The following is a 21686-nucleotide window of genomic DNA, read 5'->3' on the forward strand; positions in this document are numbered from 1 at the left end:
TTCTCTGGTGACATTTGTACAGACCTCCATGTGTTAGCAATCTAGTTGTGATGTTTTGCAATTGGTTCAAAAGCAGTTTTTGCTCTGTGGAGTGACAGCAGCAGCAGTGATTAAATGAAGCTGGAATGCAAGGTCCTGCTGAGCTTCTCCTGCCAGGAACCAGCCAAGCCACTGTACTTGAGAACTTTAGGGAGATTTTGTGGGTTTTTTCTTGTTTTCCTTGCCAATTTGTGATTTGTTCTGTTTGACTTACTTCCCCTTTCCTTAAGACTGTCACTATCTATGACAAGCTAATTATGATATATTCATTTCTGAATACTTTTACAGAGATGTCCCAGAATGTCAAATAATGTTGTAATATAGATGAGGAGAAAACAGCAGGTGCTTGACATCTAATTTAGTTAGAGCTGCCAGCCTGAAATAAGAGAAGAAATGAACATACAACGCATACCATGCATATATTTATTAAATCTCTATGTTCCTGCATAGCAGAGAACTCGAATTAACTTAGCCAATAGATTTCACTGTTGTTCTGTATCACGTATCTACTATACATTTACAGAGAAGGAGGAATGCAGTTTGGAACATCCATCTTCTCTGCAACTATTAACCTGCAGAGATTCATCAGAAGTGGAACTAGGACTCAATACCACGATATTCCCATCACATTCAATAGCAGCTGAAGCTGTTCCACATCTCACAGAAGAGGTATCACACTTTTCAAGGTTTGCACTTAGATGAGCATCAATCAGAGAAAATGATTATAATATTACTGGCACAATCTTGAACAATCCTGCCTGTCCTGTCTAGGAAGTCACGATCTTACAGGAGTGAGTCATTCCTAACAAAGCCGTGAATTAAAATGCAAGTTCACCCAGATTTCCTCAGACCCTTAGATCCCAAGTAGTTTGTTGAGAAAATCCTTCTCTGTTCACCAAATCACAAGCTCACAAGACAACACACAGTAGCAACATTAGTGGGTTTTGGGGAGACAGACAAAGCTGTAATAGGAAAGGTTTTAGGCAGCAGGAGACATGTCTTCTTACCACTTATGTTGTTTTTAGCTATCTTCTAGTAATACTTGCATTATTTTGTCATTTTAATGCTTTCTTATCCCAGCTCTAGCACTATGACTATACACAAGTCACTGTACTGCCTTTCCTTCTAGAAAGGTATGCAAAAGAGAAATGTAAGCTATAAAACCCTCTCAAAGGATTTTGACTCTCAAAGCAAGTTTCTGTCTTGGGTCTCAGCTTCTTTTGAAGCTGATGGGACTTCAGGGAGGTCCAAACAATCTCACTGGAACTTAGTGGAAAGTCTTCCCCAGAAACTTGGCCAGACATTAAGCAAGGAGCTATACCATCTTTTTCCTAAGAGGATTCTTTCTTTCAGATATTGCTATCCACATGTATCCTTGGTTCATTGCAGTTTAGGTTTGTTTAATGTGTGTTTCCACTGGAAGAAGTTTAGAAGGGTTTGGATTTATTTTACTAGCTTCATTTCCTCTGGTAGATATTAATTTTCTTACACTGTTATATACCTATGCATTATATGTATTCTTGTGACGCCTGGGATTCCCTGCTTTCCCATGTAGACACTGAGAGCAAGACTTACTGAGCAACCTAATCTAGGAGCCTATTACTCTGAGCTGCATGTAACATTAACAGATACAGGCAGAGGAGCTAAAGCATTCTCTAGCTGTGACTCTTATTTGTCTCTCTCCATCCACTTTATAGGAGTTTAGAAGCTCTAGTCAAGCATCTGTAAAATTATGTGGCTAGCCAGTGCTAGCTATGCAGAGTGGGTACAGCTGAAATCTGCAAAACATCAAGAAAACAGTATGATTAGATATTAACTCTGCCTCACTATAGTTACTCTTTCTGTATTTGCATATTGTTTTATACACTAGCAGGCAGTGTTAGGCACTCTGAGTTCAAACTGGTTATCTCAAAATATGTCTAAGAGCAATCAGTCTAAGGCCAGCATTCTTCTTCTGTAGCCATTTTTGATACCTGCCCCAATATGCCTGATTTTCTATGGCTGCAAAAAGAATACAATTATTTTGACAAGAAAAAGCAGCATGACCAACCTTGATATTCTTTTCAGCTCCTTATTGTGAAAGGTGCAATCCACAGCTAGTGCCTTCTATATGTGCAGAGACTCCTTACTGCTCAGGAGACAAAGGACAGAGGACTGCATAGCTCCACAGACCTCCTGAGAGAGCTACAAGCAAACTCTCCAGATGGCAGGCAGCCTTGCATTAGGTGAGTGAGCCTTCAAAGCCAATAAGGCTGTTGGGAGAAAATCATGTTACCACTCTTGAATCAGAACTGGCCCACGACAGAAATCTGTATTCTTTTGCATTGAAGTTTCCTCCGTCCCATGATGCTCCAGGACAAAAACCAAACCGTGCTGTCCTGTTCACAAGCCATACCACGAGCCCTGAAAACGGGACTGTGGAGACCTGTTTAAGTAGAAATTTACTTAAACTCTCCTGTGAAGCAGTGCTTTATTTCTATGCTATTCAGCCCTTCTAAGGTTTGGCAAGGATAGTAAGATGACCTATAGGCAAGAATGAAGTACTATGCTTCTCTGTACATTAAGGGAGAGAAGCTTTGTTTTTTTTCTGTTAGCTCTCAAGATTCAATAATAGCAATAATAACCTTCAGCATTAAAAATATCATGGTCTGTTTCACATAGAAATATATATATATAATAGGGTCTTATTAACAAAACCAAGTTTTCTTTGGGTGCGCTGCCATCTCTGAAGTATGCAAGCGTTATGAGGAGTGGGAAGAAAAGACATTAATAATTGAACCGAGAATGGAGGAACATAGTCTTTGTGAGATTCAAAAGACCCCTGGGAAACTGGACTTCCTTGTAAAGCACTTCTGAGACTGATGTGCTCATGGATCAAGTGCTTTTGCTTTCTTTAAAGCAGCTGAATGGATACCAAAGAAGTCCTACATATAACAGTACTCTCTGCAAGACCTCAGAAATGGCAATTTTATTCACCGCTGCAAACTGCTAACTCAGTAACCCTAATCCTCAGGTATAGTACTCACTTGTTTCCAGCACAAAAAGCTCTCTTAGCATTTATGAAACTGAATCTATAAACATGTCTCAAATTCAAGCATATGCCCTGCACTGCCCTTCAACAGACCTGCATCAAGTTAGTACTTCCACATTCAGGTAATTTAAACCTGGAAAGAGTTGACTATGCCTCTAGATTTTTCAGTGCTGTGCACAACTAATGAAAAAAAAATCTTGTAACAAAGAACCTAGCATAACACAAAGATTAAGTATTTCCAACAGTATAATGGCCAAAACCTACATTTTTATAGCTGGCACTCTGCATTCTTTATAACACTAGCAATACCTGTAGCAAACTGCACTTATTAATCAGAAGCCTAGGGCTATCATGGTCACCTCAATAAATTAATGCTGCATGCAGAGCTCAAGTCAAAATGCAAAGCTGGGCTAATGTAAAAATGCGCAAAGCCCTTTCTGCAATAAGCAGTATATTTTAACACACAGCTGTGACACCAGTGTGCCATAATCCAGGTTGGCTCTCTGCTGGTGTCCAAATTATTGGTCTGAAACTTTAAACCTATGGGGTCTAATTTCTCTGCTAAAACAGGTACCCTGTGGGGCTAATCAGTCTGGACAGAGGATTAGATAAACACCACAACATTTCTGCTACAATCCAAGCTAGCTGTCAGTATAGATGTGCCTATTGTGTAAAAACACTCCAAGTGTAACATCTTAACTGCCAGGTAAGATACCAGCTGTTAGCAAGGACCCTAGTGACACTATCTAAACTGGTAGATGTAGAAGCATTAAGTTCTCCAGTCTAGATAGATACCCTGGCTGAAACCACTCCCATACTGCAGTGAAACTTGCACCTTGATCTTTGCAGGAGAGAAACCCAGAAACATGTGCTGGAGGACATAAGAGCAGCACTCCAGGTCCTTCACTGGGCATTTCAGGATCAGGACCCTAGGACACACTGAAGAATGCACCTGTCCCTCACCATAAATGCAGTATTAAAAAAGATGGGGGTTTTGCTTTATGCAAGACAAACTCAGCAGAATTTTTCCTCTTTCTTTCAGACACTTTTAAAAGAGTTATCAATCGTGTTCATTTTTAGATGGAGGGCAATTTTATACTTGGCTTCCTCTGCATGAGTTAACTCAAAACTAGCTAAACACCGCAAAAGGGTCAAGCTAGCTGTTATCTTAAATAAGACTATTTTCTGACCATCTTCCTTCTTCCTTGTTCCTCTTGCTTATATATATTAAACAATGAAGTGCTATTTAAAACTTCTCTGATTGTCCTTGCAGTTTCTGGAACATATCCTCTCTGGAAGAACTTTTAACTGCTCTATCCTTCTTCTCAGAGTATTTGTGCAGTTGAGTTTGCTTCTGACAAAGTGTGCTGTTCTGTAATCACAGCCAATTGAGAATCAGGCAGAGACCTGCTTCTTTCAATGCCTGACTAATAGGTCAGAGTTGCTTAATATAGCACAACACAATAACCTGGTCCCAATCATCGCTTGCAAGAGAACCTTTTAAAGGCATAAAAGCTATGTCAGACAAAGGATAGAACAAGTTCTCGAAGGATAGAACAAGTTCTCAAACAAATCCTGCCAGCAACCCTCCCTATTTTCTGGTAAGCTCTAAAGCCTTCATAAACACATCTATGGCAATGTCTTGAGAAGATACATGTGTCTCTGAGAAATCAGGTAAACTAAAATTTTTAGGAAATTAGGGAATCTTTTGCTGAGAGGCTCTCAAACTATCAAACTGTAAATTCCTCCAGTCCCTCATGTTCTAGAGGGTTTTGTTACAGGTATTTCATGAAGACATTGCAATCTCCTGCAAGCTGATTGTCTCAACAAAAACTTAAGAGCAGCAGTCCTTATGCCAATCTGAAAATTACATGCAAAGAAATCACAAATAGGATTTCATAGCAAACTCTCAGAGATGCCCTAGAACAGGCACAAAATAGTTTTACAGTCGCTTACAAATTTCCCCCCTGCAACTGGCACAAGTGACCTGGTAGGATCAATTAACCCAATCCATTCATGGTTAAGTCAGTGAAAATATCCTTTCAGACTAGACTTAACTTTGGATCCAGCCCAAAATCCATAATAATAATAATTAAAAAAAAAAAACCAAACAACCAAACCAGCCACATCACTGAGATCCTTATTCATAGAGCTATGGGTGGAAAACAGCAGCAAGCCCAAGGTACTTTCTTACAGCACAAATCACTGAAAGAACATACCCCAAGTTTTGATGACAAAACAAATGTAACTGACAGAATAACCAAAGGAGGGTTCAACAGCCTGCTCTGCCATTTACTAAAAGGTTTTATAATGAAAAGAAGGTTTTATAATGTCAAAAGAAGGTTTTACTGTCAAAAGAAGGTTTTATAATGAAAGTGTTCAGCAACTTTGATAGCTTTTAGTAAGTACTAACTATACCCTTCCATGATCCTATGTCTTCTCACTTTTCTAATACAACCTAATATGCAATTTGCCTGTTTTACTGAAACTGTTTGATGGGATCATGGTTTCAACAATTTTTTCCACACTAATCCCCAAGTCTCCTTCTTGATCACTGTGCTGGATGATTGTTCCACTTAGCAGGTATTCCCCAGTTTATTTAGTTCCTTCAACTTTAATTATCTTACATTTCTCTACATTGAACTCTATTTGCCATCTGCTGGCCTAGTCTCCAGTGAAACAATTCCTTCTAATTTTGATTGTATTACTCTGCATTATTTGTTCTGCCTTTAATCCTGGTATATGCAATCTTGGAGGTTTTGTTTTCAATATTCTTTTTCAAGTCAGCTTGATAGGTGTCAAGAGAAATGGCTCAGCCAGTTCAGAAAAGAAATAAATGCTTTAGGAAAAAAATCTTTGCTTCCATATGAATTTAAGTGTTCTTCAGTAACTCAAAAAAATGAAGAAGTTCATGTTTCATATAACACAGGAAATATAAATTACATATTGCCATAAATAACCTGTGTGCTATATCTTTCTCTCCCAAGGGAAGACCTAAAAGTCAGGGCTCAAAATAAATTTTTCACCATTCTGGAGACTTCTCTGAGCTTGTGAAAACTATTTATTCTTAAAATTGGACTTTAACTGACCTGTGAATTAGCTGATTATTTCAGCTCCCTATCGCAAGTTTTATTGTCTTTTATTGGCAACTAATAGCTGTATTTTGCACTTAGAGGAACCAATCCAAAGCCTATTGCATCTACTTATTTTTCCCATTGGCTCTAGTGGGCTTTGGCTCAGGCTTGTCTAGTGTTTTCCACCCAAAGAACTCCAGCTAGCTTAATTACAGACAGAAAGATAATTTCCTAATATTTACCTTTTACAGAAGATAAACTTGAATCCCAGAGATTAACTACAGTTTTTAAGATCAGCAATAGGTTTTGATCATGGCTTTTTAAAAATTTGCTGAAGGAAAGTTAGCGGTAGCATAGGGCAAGAATCTGCATGACAAGTCATTAGACTAACCTGATTACCCTTAGCTTTATTCCACATTAAAGTATTTTTCAGCATATCCTTGGAAGCAGACTTTATCTGTAGATTCTACCTGAAGACTGTGAGGTTAACTCACATTCAGATTAAATGTCATTAACTGTCTACCTCAGGAATTTGGTAATGAGTGATTTTTTTTCTACCACCAGAAAAAGAATCAAAATATAGCAAACTGATTTTTTTTTCACCTGCCGAGCAGCAGGTTTTTATTTTCTCTGCCACTGCAATGATATCCTTTAAGAAGGGCAAAGAATCAGGTTTTCTAAAGATCAGAGATTCTGATGACAACAGAAAAACAGTACCTTGAATTCAGGTGCCACTAAGGAAGGGTGGGTTTTTTTCCAATATTTCTAAATGCTTTTGTCTGCTTCAAATACATATATATATTCAAGTTTGACTGGAGCAACTTGCTTTAGCCAGACCTGTTTTGAGGTCACTTCCAACCTGGGTTCTGTGATTCTAAAGCCCTGGAAATGGATCTGCTTACACACACCAGTAGTCTTCCTAAAGACCAATGCAACACATCCTCAAGGTGACTGGCATGAGAGACATTTTTACATCTGAATTCTAGAAGATGCTTTTGTATCTTACTAAGATTTCTCATTAACATCACTTCATAAGGATATTGTAAAAGCTTCAAAATACTAGGAATTCCAGATGTTTGTAAAATATGTATATTATAATTAAGGAAAGAGTGTGACTTTAAACAGAGCAGGTTTCTTTCAAAACCAATTTTTTTGCACATTCGCACCCTTCACTTCTGAGGGGGACTGCTCCATCTGAATGGTTAGGTTTGGAATACATCTACATATGTGGTCTAATAGACTGAACTCTCTCTTTAAAATAACAACCTGGTCTACAAATCATACTTCAGCAACTCAAGTCTCAGGTGACCCTTAAGGGCTGAACCCTTCCTATTCGATTTCCCATTATGACGAAGCAGTTGCTCTTGTCTAATTTCTGAAGGGCTTTGTTTAGCTCAGTGACAGCACTGATTATGTATAAAATTATCAGTTATCTAGTATTATTGCTTATAAAGTTGCATCATCTTCATACATATTTACAGAAAACTCTTTCTCTATGGCTGTTTTATTTGTTTCCACAAAATGAGTACCTTTACTTGAACACTGTCTTTTGAAAAACACCAGAAGAATCAGTTCTACGCAAATTCATTTTAACTAGGCTTTGTAAAAACCACAGAATTGTTTATGCTCTACCAGCCCTCTTAGCAGGAGCTTAAATTATGAACAGGAACCTCTGCCCTAGTGGCACAAAGGAGTTGGCACAGAAGCATGTCAGTCTCCTACTGCTCTCCCTTATCCCTCAGCCACCACTGGCACAGTTCTCCTGTGCAGGAGAGCAAGTGAGGGCAGTCAGTGCTATTTCTAAAGTAGCTTTAATTCTCCATCAGCTTCCTGCCAAGAAATCTGCAGGGTCAACAGGGAACGTTGTTAGGGAGTCACAATTCTTGTTGCTTGGGTTTTAAGCTTTATTGAAGCTTGAGCTTTGTTAAACATTTATAATACCTTAAGAAATACACTGTAAGCACTGATAAGGGACATCTGCACCATGCAGAATATTCCTCTCACTCCACTAATAATGGACCCAACCATACCTTTAAGAGGCATGTCCTTGCACTTGCTAAGCGGTGCAGTTATCCAAGTCTTGGTGCTTTATTTTTCTTCTCAAAGAATTCCCTGTCTTACTAGTTCCAGATTATTATTTGCTTCTATTCTTGTGAAATCTTATTTCATCATTTCTTTTGTCTAGTAGCCTGGTACCAGCCCTCCACACTCTGAGTCTTATTAGACGAATTAGGGGATTCTTCCGCTTTCAGTGACCTGTACATTAATTTAAATTTAAAAATATATAAATAAAAGAGGCACTGCCTTCATCACACTCTGAGAATCTTTGAAGCCAATTTCTTCAATATCTTCTTTAGCATCCCATAACATCTTTTTAGTCATTGTGGTTATAGCTATGTCATGATAACTTGCATGCATCAGGGCATCCCTGGTCTCAGCTAGTGTCAAGAGCAAGACATTCAGCCTTCCATCTCATCCTATTATTTGTCTCTGCACAAAATAAATGTCATACCTACCTACATCAGTGTTTTACTCTCAGTGGTAGGCACGTACACAGTTTCAACTACAAGATCCATAATGGCTTCCTGCAAATGCCTTCAGGGCATAGAATCTTTACTAGATTGGTACACAATCTTTACTAGATTTACTGCAAAATTAAACACACCTCAAAGCTACTCTGCAAAAGCTCCTAGCATCTCCATCAAGCTGTGGTAAATACTATGGATTTCCATTGATTTTCAGATTATGTTTAGAGAAGGGACTATCATTCAGTGTGAATCCTACAGCACTTCAGATTCATCATGCTCAACCAAGGTACCAAAGGTAGGTGTGCAATAACCATAAGCTCCCTATATAATCATTAGAGAAAGACACTTTCAGAAAGCAATTCAGATTTTCAGTGGAATGAATGGCTTTTGGAGTGTGCTTACCTCCTTTAAGTGACTACAGAGGGAGCCTGAGACAACGTTCTCAGTTTAGGCATGTCAGCGTAGTGCTAAAAGTTAAGTGGCTGGAAGGTCCAAGCTGTTTCTGATCATCAAATATTGTTACACTAGATAAAAATAACATGGGTGCACATGTTTCTCTCTCAGAATCAAACACTGAACAGAATTAAGGGACCAAACATAAGGACCTTACCCAGTTGATCGACACTGTTTGCATGGAACAGAGCTACGAACTGTACAACAGCCAACAAGTGTCCATCCTAACCTCATTTAGAGCTCCCATATCCTTTCTAGAGCTCCTCCTAACAGTGCCCGTGTTATACAATCATTCCTAACTTCATTTGAACACCTACATCTGGATTTAAATGCCCAATAGCATTTAATGGCCCCTTATTCTTGCTTTAAAACTTTTGCATGTAGGACTTGCATGTAAAAATAGTAATTACTTGCCCAAGTGTTTCTTCAGGAACGTGCTGAACAAGATCAAATGTAGTTAATTGTAATAAAATCATTACAGGTTATAATGCCACTTGATGTTCATAGTAAAGTGAACTCACTAAGAAGAAAAAGTGGTGGTGTGTCTACTCCCTTGTAAGGAAACAGAATCATTATTATAAGTCGGCCAAGCTTCATTAGCAAAACAGCAGCATTTGTGAGTCAGAGCAGCACTAGCAGACAGCAGGCTAGCCTATTTGATCCATTTTTAAATCCATTTCTATTAGCCTTCAACTACTATTTTCAACAGTACAATGTTTAAACTGCTTACCACAACACAAAATCACCTTCCTCAATGTATAATTGAAGCATTCAATAAACAAGGTATTCTGGCGAGTAATGAAAAACAGGGCACTATATACAACAGTAAATATTTGACTGGTTCTTCAAAAGAAAATTGCAGCATTTCAATATTTACTTTCACTCAGAAGTGTTGATGATTTCCCTGCTGAGCAATAAAAGAGGAAAATTAAAAGTGCCTTCATAATCACTTGATCTTCCTTTTAAAAAATAATATTTGCCAAAATATTCTCTGTATTCCTATTGTTTGCGAATTAGAAAATGTAAACTTGCAAATACATTGCAAGTGCTACTGTTTTAAAATAGCATCTCAAACTTTGATTTTCCTATCTGCTCTCTGGCCTAAAGCGAATAGCAATTTCTCACTATGACAAGATGGATCTGGCATCCTCAAGCTATATCAGCATGAACTATCATCAGCACTTGCTGAGCATCTATCTCACGTTATATACAGTTCCTAACACATTTATGCTACAATGGCAATTATAAAAGTAACATTGGCTGCCTGCAGATGGTTATTTGATCCATAACAAAAATGAGTCCTCTTATTGTTTATTATCACTGGTGTAAAATCCATCCTGTCTGAGTAGAAGACAGATAACGATATCTTATCTCTTTAACTATGTAGTCTCTTGAGAGTAAATCATCAGTTATACACAGTGATAAGGATGCCCCAAAATGTCACTTCAGTTTTGATCATTCAAAACATTTCGAATAAATCTCATCTAAAGTAGTAACAATAGCCTGCCTGCCCACGTCTTTCTTCAGAATTACATGTGTATTTAGCACAACTAGGTATAATTCACAAGACAGAAAGTCACCTCATTTGCTGGCTCCCACCTAGCAAGCATGCAATTGGTACCAATTTATGAATCTCGTCTCCATCTTCACCAGGCAAAATAACTGAATTAGGCAGTGTGCTGTTCCTAGGATTGGTAGTACGATATAATTTATTTTCTTTTAAAGATTCAATCTGACACTTATTTTGAAATACTTACTCTATAAATAAAGGGCCAAATACTTAGTTATGCCTGAAAGCAGCTCTTCAGCATTAACCTTATTTATCCACACCAAACCTTGAGTTTTTCATGATGAAAAGTAAACAGAGGTCTGATTTTTCTAACATTGACTACCTGAAGTTATACCAATAGGCTAAGCAAGCCCTCTAGGCTCTCCTTAGAGTCAATAGTGAGAAACAGGCATCTCCAGAGGGCAATTCATTCCATCCCAAATGTTATGATACAGAATTGCTGTCACCTATCTGTTCACCACTGAATAAATGAGATACCTGCTTTTTTAGATAACTAAAGACGAGAAAGTCCGCTCAGACAGTGTCTTTGTCCAAAGTAACACACGAATCAGTAAAAGCAAACCAGAACCAGAATTCATGGGGTAGGGGCTACAGCCAACCATTAATTCCTGGCCTAATTGTAGGACAATGGCAACAGTGTTTCAGAGAACAACAAAGGATATGTTATGATTAATTAATTAAAACTATGCTACAGATAATTAAGTTCTGGTATAGATAAAATGCTATATAAATGTAACACAGTATTTTTTTCTATGTTATCAGAACACTCCTTAAAAAGCTTTAGGAAGGAAAATGCGTTCTTTTTCAAACATATGGCTGAAAAACATTAGCCCATCACTCACCTGAGGAGACTGCATTTTATGGATAACTATGAAATGAGGAAAACGTTGTCAAGCTTAATTTTATATTTTCTGCTTTTGTCAGCTTGCGTGAGTAACTTCCATCCCCTTTTGCACAGCTCTTAATGTATTAAAAATAATGAATAAAAGAGACTCTAATGGGAGAAGTCAAATATGACAATATAATTAAATTACTCAGCATCCAGAAATCTCTTGCTTTTCAGATCTATGAGTTAAATATATGCCAATTCAATTTCCTTAAACACTTGACAGGACCTATTTTCTATGAGATTTCTTGCTAACAGGCTTTCAGTCACATTAAGTGCTCACAAAGTGCACAGAAGTTGTATTTTACTGCACAGCCCTAATTGAGCTGTCTGGGCTAAAGTAGCTGAATGTTACAGAAATGTTTATTATACAAGCCCACTTACTCTCAAACTAGAAAAGAACATTCCTGCACATTTGAGTATAATTTATCCTAGAAAAAATAAAGCAAAAGGTCTTTTATCACCCTCTCATTTCAGTGAATTATGCTTATGGAGTTCTTTTACAACTCAAAATCTGGTTTCACTCCAAACTGCAAAAGAGCAAAGTCTCAAATACCTTTCAGTTGGCTCTCATTACATTTGATGTCTCTTTCTGACCAAGAAGTATGACTTAGTTCCTTGTGGCATTCAGTAGCAACCTCCTATTTATAACTTATAAGTGTTCATACCTCAGTAGCACTCTATGAATGGGGAGATTTTATATTTTTGTTTTCAATAAGCATCTTGTTGTGCATGTTTGCCTTTTTCCTATAACTTCATTTAGTATTTGTTTCTCCATTTCTTTTGAGCATCTATAGATCCAGTCTAAGCTAAAAGTCACGTTTAAAGACACACAAAATACAAAGAAAACAGGTGTAAAAAATCCTAATACCTGCATGTGAAATGCAACTGTGGCTGAAATGTCGCACACACCCAAAATCCCTATCTATCCCATACGCCTTCCTCGTGGCAGAGAAGGAGGTAAAGGATGGAAATCAACTTCTCTCAAGCAGAAGACTAAAATCCAGCTATGTTACAGAGTAGGGATGTGTTGTACCAACCAATTTATTGGATAAAAGCTGTAGCAAAGCTATTTTAGTTGTAAAGCAAGACAACATTCACATAAAACCTGGTATCAGCACTTACCCAATAGGGGCCACTAGCTCACCTGACCCTCTCTTGAACAACTCCCTGTACCTCCGCAGCATGGCTCCAAGAGCTCCCGGCTGTGAGTACAGGGCAAAGTCACCTCATCTGTCCCCACCACTTGTGCCAGCATAGATCAGCAAAATCTATTCATTTGATCTTTGGGTCACACCTTATCTGCAACTGTGCTAGCGGCTCACCGACTCACAGAATCACAGAATCGTATAGGTTGGAAAAGACCTTTAAGATCATCGAGTCCAACCGTAAACCTAGCACTACCAAGACCACCACTACACCATGTCCCTAAGCACCTCATCCAAACGTCTTTTCAATACCTCCAGGGATGGTGACTCAACCACTTCCCTGGGCAGCCTGTTCCAATGCTTGATAACCCTTTCAGGGAACTAAAATTTCCTAATATCCAGTCTAAACCTCCCCTGGCGCAACTTGAGGCCATTTCCTCTCATCCTATCACTTGTTACCTGGGAGAAGAGACCAACCCCCACCTCGCTACAACCTCCTTTCAGGTCGTTGTAGAGAGCAATAAGGTCTCCCCTCAGCCTCCTTTTCTCCAGGCTAAACAACCCCAGGTCCCTCAGCCGCTCCCCATCAGCCTTGTGCTCCAGACCCTTCCCCAGCTTCGCTGCCCTTCTCTGGACACGCTCCAGCCCCTCAATGTCTCTCTTGTAGTGAGGGGCCCAAAACTGAACACAGGATTCGAGGTGCGGCCTCACCAGTGCTGAGTACAGGGGCACGATCACTTCCCTAGTCCTGCTGGCCACGCTATTTTTGATACAAGCCAGGATGCCGTTGGCTTTCTTGGCCACCTGGGCACACTGCTGGCTCATATTCAGCCGCCTGTCAACCAACACCCCCAGGTCCTTTTCCGCCAGGCAGCTTTCCAGCCACTCTTCCCCAAGCCTGTAGCGTTGCATGGGGTTGCTGTGGCCCAAGTGCAGGACCTTGCACTTGGCCTTGTTAAACCTCATACAATTGACCTCGGCCCATCGATCCAGCCTGTCCAGGTCCCTCTGCAGAGCCTTCCTCCCCTCAAGCAGATCAACACTCCCGCACAACTTGGTGTTGTCTGCAAACTTACTGAGGGTGCACTCGATCCCTTCATCCAGATCATTGATAAAGATATGAAACAGGACTGGCCCCAACACAGAGCCCTGGGGAACACCGCTTGTGACCGGCCGCCAACTGGAGTAAACTCCATTCACCACCACTCTTTGGGCCTGGCCATCCAGCCAGTTTTTTATGCAGCGAAGAGTATGCCTGTCCAAGCCATGAGCAGCCAGTTTCTCCAGGAGAATGCTGTGGGAAACTGTGTCAAAGGCTTTACTGAAGTCTAGATAGACAACATCCACAGCCTTTCCCTCATCCACTAGGCGGGTTAGTACATTCCTTGGACTCAGTACATGCCTTGGAGAAGAAATGGCAATCTAAATGAGAACCTTAAATACTGGACTTGACCTGTTTTCCTTTATTTCTGAATATGTCTGTAGTTTCTTTAGAAATAAATAAATTAATTAATTAAAACCTACACACAAAAACTTCTCATCAGCTCAGTGGGCTTTTCAAGGCTACAGAAAAGTTCAGTTTAGTTCCAGTTTTTGCCTCAGTCTGGCCCCACTTACACAAGCTTATTATCAAAAAAACAACCCAAGATACTTCAACCTGAGAAGACAAAGGAGGAAAGAACACTAATGAAGAGCAGAGGCTGAGAACTGTGTTCATTTGTTTGTAACCAAAAAGTCCCAAAGTAAAGTAATATAAAAAACATTCTTTTAGTAGGCTCCCTTCCCAACATGTAATCAGTGTAATTACAGGCAGAGATATTAGATCACGAGATGGAAAGGAGCTTGCACACAGTGCCATAAAAATAGCCTCTGCTCTCCTGTCAAATCTTCTTTTCCCCCTGTGTATTACCTCTGCTTTTCCAACTAATTCATTTTATTTCATTTACTTTTCTCAAGTGTCCTCTCATTATAATTCAGTGTCTACACTAGACTTGCACCTTGCCTGACTGATTTTTTTTTCCCTTATGTCCATGCTCGGCAAGCATTTAATAGTAATTAAAGATTTCTCTAGTCTATTCAAAGGGTACACAGATAATCAACAGGCAGTGACTTTGATTGATAGTCACTGTCATGAAAATGGGAGGATGAAACCTTTGAGTGAATTTCCTTGAAGAAAAGCTCTGTAGATAATATGTTCCAAACTACGACTGAGACATATTTTTACCACATGCCAGTGTTGCTTAGAAAGATGGTACAGACTACCAGAGATTGGCACAATGAAAGAGACTTGCTGCAGGCATCCAAATTTCTCGGTGATCTCATTTGCCCTGGGGTATCTCACCTTCTCAATATTACTCTAGACTCCTTAGTGGTATGACATATCAACAGAAAATCAATAGCAATAAAACTACAGTGAAGCAACCTTCATTGCTGAGAAATTAAGACAGAAAGTGAATCTCACTGATTTCAAAATAATGATGAGAGATGACAAAAAACAACAGCAATGGTAAAAGGGCAAGAACAGCTAAAGGGTCTCCATGGGTCATCATTGCAAAACATTATTTCTGTATACACACACTTGATTTAGTGCTGGTTACATGAGGTCTATAGTACCACAAAAGCTAATAAGTCATTGCCTTGGATGACAGCCTTAGCACCTGTGCTTCATCAAACAGCAGGAAGCCTTGTAAATTACCTAGAGAAGCAACTGGTGACCATACAGCATGCCTGTGAGAATCTTGCAAATCCCATTTCAGCACAGTGATTAGGATCATTTCATTTTCAATATTATTAAAGCCCACATACACTTTATAGTACTATTTATCCTTTTGCCCTGATTACTGTTTTTACGATCTAGTTAATATCACTTTTGCTTCTTGCGCTAACAGAGATGCATTATTTCTGATTTTTGAAGTAGTGCCAGCGTGTCTTTGACAACAGTCTGGAACATCTACTAATTTAAAAAGAAAAGTAATGGCTAGAGAGTGATGTTATAGAAGACCCTAGGCACTTGTATTTGAGGATAGATGGATTGTTTATTTATATGAGAGTGAAGTGACAGGAAAACCTTTAAAAGTATTTGACTTGGTACTGAAAGTCTTTGTTTTTTCTTAAGTTAAATTACACCAAACATTTTTCCATGTCAATGAAATTTACTTAGAGTTTAATAGAAATATTAGATTATGTGTCAGCATCAAGGAGAGAAATTCTACTGATGTGACTAGACCTCTATATCAGCAGGGAACAGGGTCACAGGGTCTTGATAATATACAGACAAATGTGAAACAAAGTAACTTCATGGGTTGCATGTCAATTCCAGCCTGGAAATGTTTAATATAACTCTGAGATTTATTGTTGACAGCAAATGACATGATTTTACACAGGTTTAAAAAAGTTTCAAAATGGAGAAAACAGGAAAGAATTCTGCTTCAAATATTAAGAGATGTGAGTTAACTCAGTGGATTTAAAAGTATTTGAAGTTGAAGTCTACCATTAATTCCACCTTTAAACAAATGAAAAAAACCTTAATTCATGCAGAGGATACATGAATGGCCACTAGTAACAAAGAGAAATGCTGCACCAAAATTCCTGGTGCATTGAACACTTATTTGTGAGTTCTGTTTATTAATACATTACACAGCATGACTTTACATCTGAGACAAATTTGGTCATTTTCTCCTTCCCTCTTTTGACAGCTAGACAAGAAATATATTATGAACTTCTGCCATAAGAGATCTTGCAGCAGAAGAGAGCTGCCAGAATTCTTTTTTGAAAAAAGAAGGCAAGTTCAAAGAAATGTGACTATCCATGGGGGAAGGCAGAAGTCCCATTCAATTCGTTCCACAATCTTCAGCCACTAGTGCAGACATTGTCTCCCTTAAAGGCAGTCTTTACCTTTAAATAAATACCAGCAGAGTTCTTTATCCCAAAGGTTTAAGCACTCACTCAGTTATCCTGAGTTCTTGCCATGGAATCTACTAAAGATAAGAAACAAAAACTTTTAACTCAATCAAAAACTCTGCAGGAAGGCACCAGAGAACTGAGTTCAGTGCTTGTATTGCTGAGATCTGTTGCAACGTTTTTTAACTGGGTAGAACCCCCTAAGTACTGAAGATATACCCATATACATATAGCACTGGCCTAGACCAGGTAAGGAGCAACACAAAAATGAGCAGTAAAGTCAAGCTGTCGTTCATCAAGAACATGGGTGAAGGCTCCTGCTACATGACAGCAAGCTATAGCCCAGATTTATTAACCATAGCTACCATCTTCTTCCAAGGAGGTCACACCAAATCTGCAAATGTCTGCATTTATCTGCAAAATACTTTCCTGTGCCCATCAATATTACTTGATTCTTAGTTTCATCTTCAGTTAGTTCACATCCATGAGTGTGCTTCACCCAACCCCTGGCAATCTTCATAGCAGTAGCATTTTTGCATGAGATAAAGAATAACTAGAAATGCATAACATCTGCATATTCAAGGCATGTAAGTTCTTCACATTTAACTAATTTACCTAAGTAGTCACAACCTAGAAAGCCATGAGACAGGGGAATTACCTGGGCTAAGCATCAGACCAGAACGGGCTCTGCCTATTCTGGACAGAAGCTACAGTTTCACCCTTCAGCTAAAGGCTACCTTTCCCAGCTGTGGACTCTGAGTGTTGCGACTGGTAACATATTACAGCCTTAATATAAGCATGTCTTCTTAAAGTATACCTCTCGACAATACAGATTTGATCAGATTCTTCCCACTCACAGAAACTGATGACAGCTACAATCAGTAGAGATTTAACACAAGTGGAGAAAATTTGAATGCATGCTTTATAAAAAACATACAAATGGGTTTCATCAGCTGGAGTACACGAATAGGAGGTCATTATCCAAGGAATATCATGACAGCATTATAGCCTTAAGACTGTAATGAGAACAACTTGTAAAAATGGTATAAAGATTGTCCACTCTCATTTTGGTCTCTATTACTAAAAATATTTTCAGTAAGTTTTTTATTTTCCTTTAAGATGGCTCCATATGTCACAGGACTGAGGTTCAGAAGATTAATGCTTCAGTCTCTGAAAACTGCAAATAAATTGCAAAGAATTTGCAATCCTCATTTCAGCCAGTATTAGCAATCTGCCATTCTACTTGTGCAACTGATAGGCCATTCTATTGCTTCTCAACCTTCTGCTAAATTCTAGTTTCACTGAATTGTCATTCAGAAGTGAAATAAATACCCATACAAAACACAGACTGTTAGGAAGACCATAACTGATACAGCTTAACATTGTCTTAGTTCATTGTATTAGCTCTAACAGTCCTGCTAACCTCTAACAATCATTCTTTCTACAAAGTGTCTGATTCATCACTCCCAGTGAGGAAACCAGGTACAGAAGAAATAGAGTAGGGAGCCCAAAGAATTAAATGAATATGCAATTATTATTTGCTACTAATAATTAGGAGTATGAGCAGCTCAGTGCAGAAAGCAGGCCCAATATGGAGAAAAAAAAAAAAAGTATACACATCTATCAGTCATGAATTCAAAGATCATACAGACAGCTATATTCCCATAGCTTAATGAGTTACTAATCAGCTGAGCAGCAGTCACAGCGTATGTGCACGATTTTGGCCAGCTACATATGAAAACTGTTAGTTCAAACAACAAAGACATTTAAATTCGCACTTGTATCATACTGAAAATGTGCAGGGAGACAGTTACTATAGCTGAGCTGATGCATGTGAAGTTATTAAGTTAAATGTCTGAGATCTTAATAAGGGAAAAGACATAAAGACTAGGTCCACAAAGGAGAGAGAGCATAAGAGCAGAAAAAAAAAAAATCTGAGCTTACATGGCTAGCAGTGGATATATTTTTTTGCAGGACCCACAACGTCTTTATAAAATAAATCAAATAAAGACTGTACTGATGGTCCTTTTACAAGCTACTGGCCTAGTCAGACATCGTTATTTGTAATAATGGCTGAAAGAGTTGGCTTAATCTGTTCATTAAAAAATTCTATATTGGCATCCTCTTTTTGATTTTAGGATGAAATTCTTTAACATTTATGGGGTGCATTTCAAATCAAAATTATTCAGTCATCTTCAACACAATTTATTTTTCTTTACAGAAAACTAGCAATAGAGAACTGCTTACTTATTTTGAATCTAATTTTTAACACTCCCTTTTAATAAAATGTCTGTTTCATCTTTGCATTCTTGCTAGTCACTTAGAGATCTCCTTAAGGGTGAAAAGATTTCCCAAACATTCCATGTGCACCCAGGGCACACCTGGCTTAGGGGACAATAACTGATCAGGGAGATGGCTTATGGCTGGAAAGAATTCTAGGTCTGTCTGATTAACAAAGGGAAAAAGGAATGCACAAAAGCAAGACATTATATCGGTTTACATTTGCCTGCTCAAATTAAATAATTATACTCCGTTTTTATAAATATTTGACCTGTTAGTAAAGCCTAGTAGATTATTTCAGTTTCACTGGCACACATTGGGAGTTCAGGAAGTAGAAATATTACCTTCCTCCTTTCAAAGAACTGGCATGCTGTGAGGCAGATTATAATATCAGTGTTCAGATCAAGTATTTTGTGCTGTGTGTAGTCCCACGATAACCAACAGGACAACTTACAAGATACAATTGAATCTGAGAAACAGAGCCAGTGACTGAAGAGTGGAAGTTGAAAATACATTATTGAAGAGGTTTTTTTGTTTGTTTGTTGGTTTTTTTGTTTGTTGGTTTTTTTAACAGTAAGGGTAGTTATCACTTGGGACAACACCTACTTGATCAGATTGGTTTCCCATCACTTAATGCCTAGGAGTGAAGTGTAGATTTCTTCCTAAAACATACATTCTAATTCAATTAGAAATTTGTTATAATACAAGAATTTGGGGTCAGAATCCTGTTACCTATGACCACATATTCGGTAAAATGTTGCCTGGAATTAACTTGAATCTTGTTTCGAAGTGGTTTAAGCAAAAGTGATGTGAACTTTTGCTAGTGGTTTAAGCAAAAGTGAAGTGAGTATGCAAGTTCTAGGTGATTTTAAACTTCACACAAGCTAAACTAAAAGGTTATTAATTAAAAATAACAGTTTTGAGGACTTCAGGAGCAGTCTCCCTGAAATGAACAACTTGGTTGAAATTCATATTTCAGGATAAATCCCTGGGTTTTTTGTTTGGTTTTTTTTTTAACACAGATTAACACTTATGAAGAAGATAGAATAATAAAGATGTCTTTACAGACTTAAAATCTATTGGAATGTTACTGTTCATCCCCATCCTTGGGAAAAAACCCATAGTCAATCAATGTAAAAAAAAAAAAAAAAAAAGCTTTTTAGCAGTTCACTTAAGCAATAAAACTTAAAATCTTCTAAAGAAATCCAAAATATATTTCCAATGGCTTAACTGTGTATTTTAAAATATAGGGGTCTCTTACTGCTCATGCACACTAGCTAGGTAGTTACATGTTAGATACTAGTTATAACATAGTTACATACGTGCTACAATAGTTATGCTATCATACCACCATATTTAGAAACAGTATCGATAACATTTGTGATTCCTTTATTTGACAAAAAGCCATGGATGAAATAGTGGTTAGATAAAATTGCAAACTGTGCAAGAACTCATAGGTAGAGAAGGATTAGCAGACAGATTCTACTTCAGTCATACCTGCCACAAAAGGGGCAATCTAGAACCACACCATCACTGTCAACTGCCACACAGAGTGAGAAGCCGAGAGTAGAGAGACGATTCAACTGTGCTGCAAGTTCTTTAACTCAGTAGGAAAGAAACACTGCCTGGCAATAGCTTCTACAAGTGCTCAGCCTTTCCTTACACATTCCTACTGGAAAGCTCTCAGGCTTCCGGCTTCCTTCCTCTTCAGATAGGTGCTAGGAATACCTGTCTTCCCTTTGGATACAGGATACTCTGCTTTCAGGCTTCCTTACAGGCTTTCACTGAAGCTTATGGCCAGCTCCAGTAAAAGATGTCACAGCTGTGGGGTATAGACCCCTTCTCTGTTACTCATACCTGTGCCGGCCCCACTGGCACTACTTCCATGCAGTTGATAGCTACAGCTCCCATCACTCTCACCACCAAAGCTAAAGGAGGCAATCAAGACCTTAAAGCTTGTTTTCTCTTGCTAGCCAGATGCATGCCTCTTTCCCTCTCCCAGTAACCACTTCATACAAAACTTTAGTGTGCATCTTGTTTCATAGAAGCCAAACATCAAATTCCTCTTGAACATGACATCTTTTGATCCCCTGAAGCCATTCATGCAAGCTGGGATTTAGGCACACAGGTACAATGGGAGCAGAGAAATTATTCCATTACTGCCTACATTGTGTCTGCGAATAAATGGCTCTGTGCTCCAGGCCTTCTCTTTTAACCAACAAAGCCAGCTACGCATTTGCAAAAGGTTACACTATATTCTTTACAAAAAAAAAATCCCATTTAGATGGATCTAAAATGAACTTTCCTGCATTAGACTGCTAACCTGTAGAACATTCTGGCTGCAGCTTTTATCGATTCCACCCAATAGTATTTTGACAAACAAGTTTAACATTGAAACCAACAGTTGCAATTTGGCAGCCAGGAATTTTCTCTCTTTCATTTTAATAATGTTTCTGCCAGCACTCACTGCTCTTGTTATTCAAGGTGCAGCAGTCATAACTCATGTCTGCTGGGGCATTATTGTATGTATACTTTGGAGTAAAGAGAGCTCTTAGGATGTCTAATATGATGTCCTTTGCAATCTGTTATTAGAGTATGAATCACCTTGCCAGTTAATCATATCATTATGAACGCTGAAGACATGAAAACCAAGAGGGATTGAAATGCATATATTCCCAGATTAAGAAAGCTATTTGAAAAATATAGGCAGACTCGCGAAGATAGGTTTTGAACTGTGTTGGATCTGTGCATAAAACTGAAAAAATTTAATCAAAAGG

The sequence above is a fragment of the Ciconia boyciana genome, chromosome 5, assembly GCF_034638445.1.
Source record: "Ciconia boyciana chromosome 5, ASM3463844v1, whole genome shotgun sequence".
In the NCBI taxonomy this organism is placed as follows: domain Eukaryota; kingdom Metazoa; phylum Chordata; class Aves; order Ciconiiformes; family Ciconiidae; genus Ciconia; species Ciconia boyciana.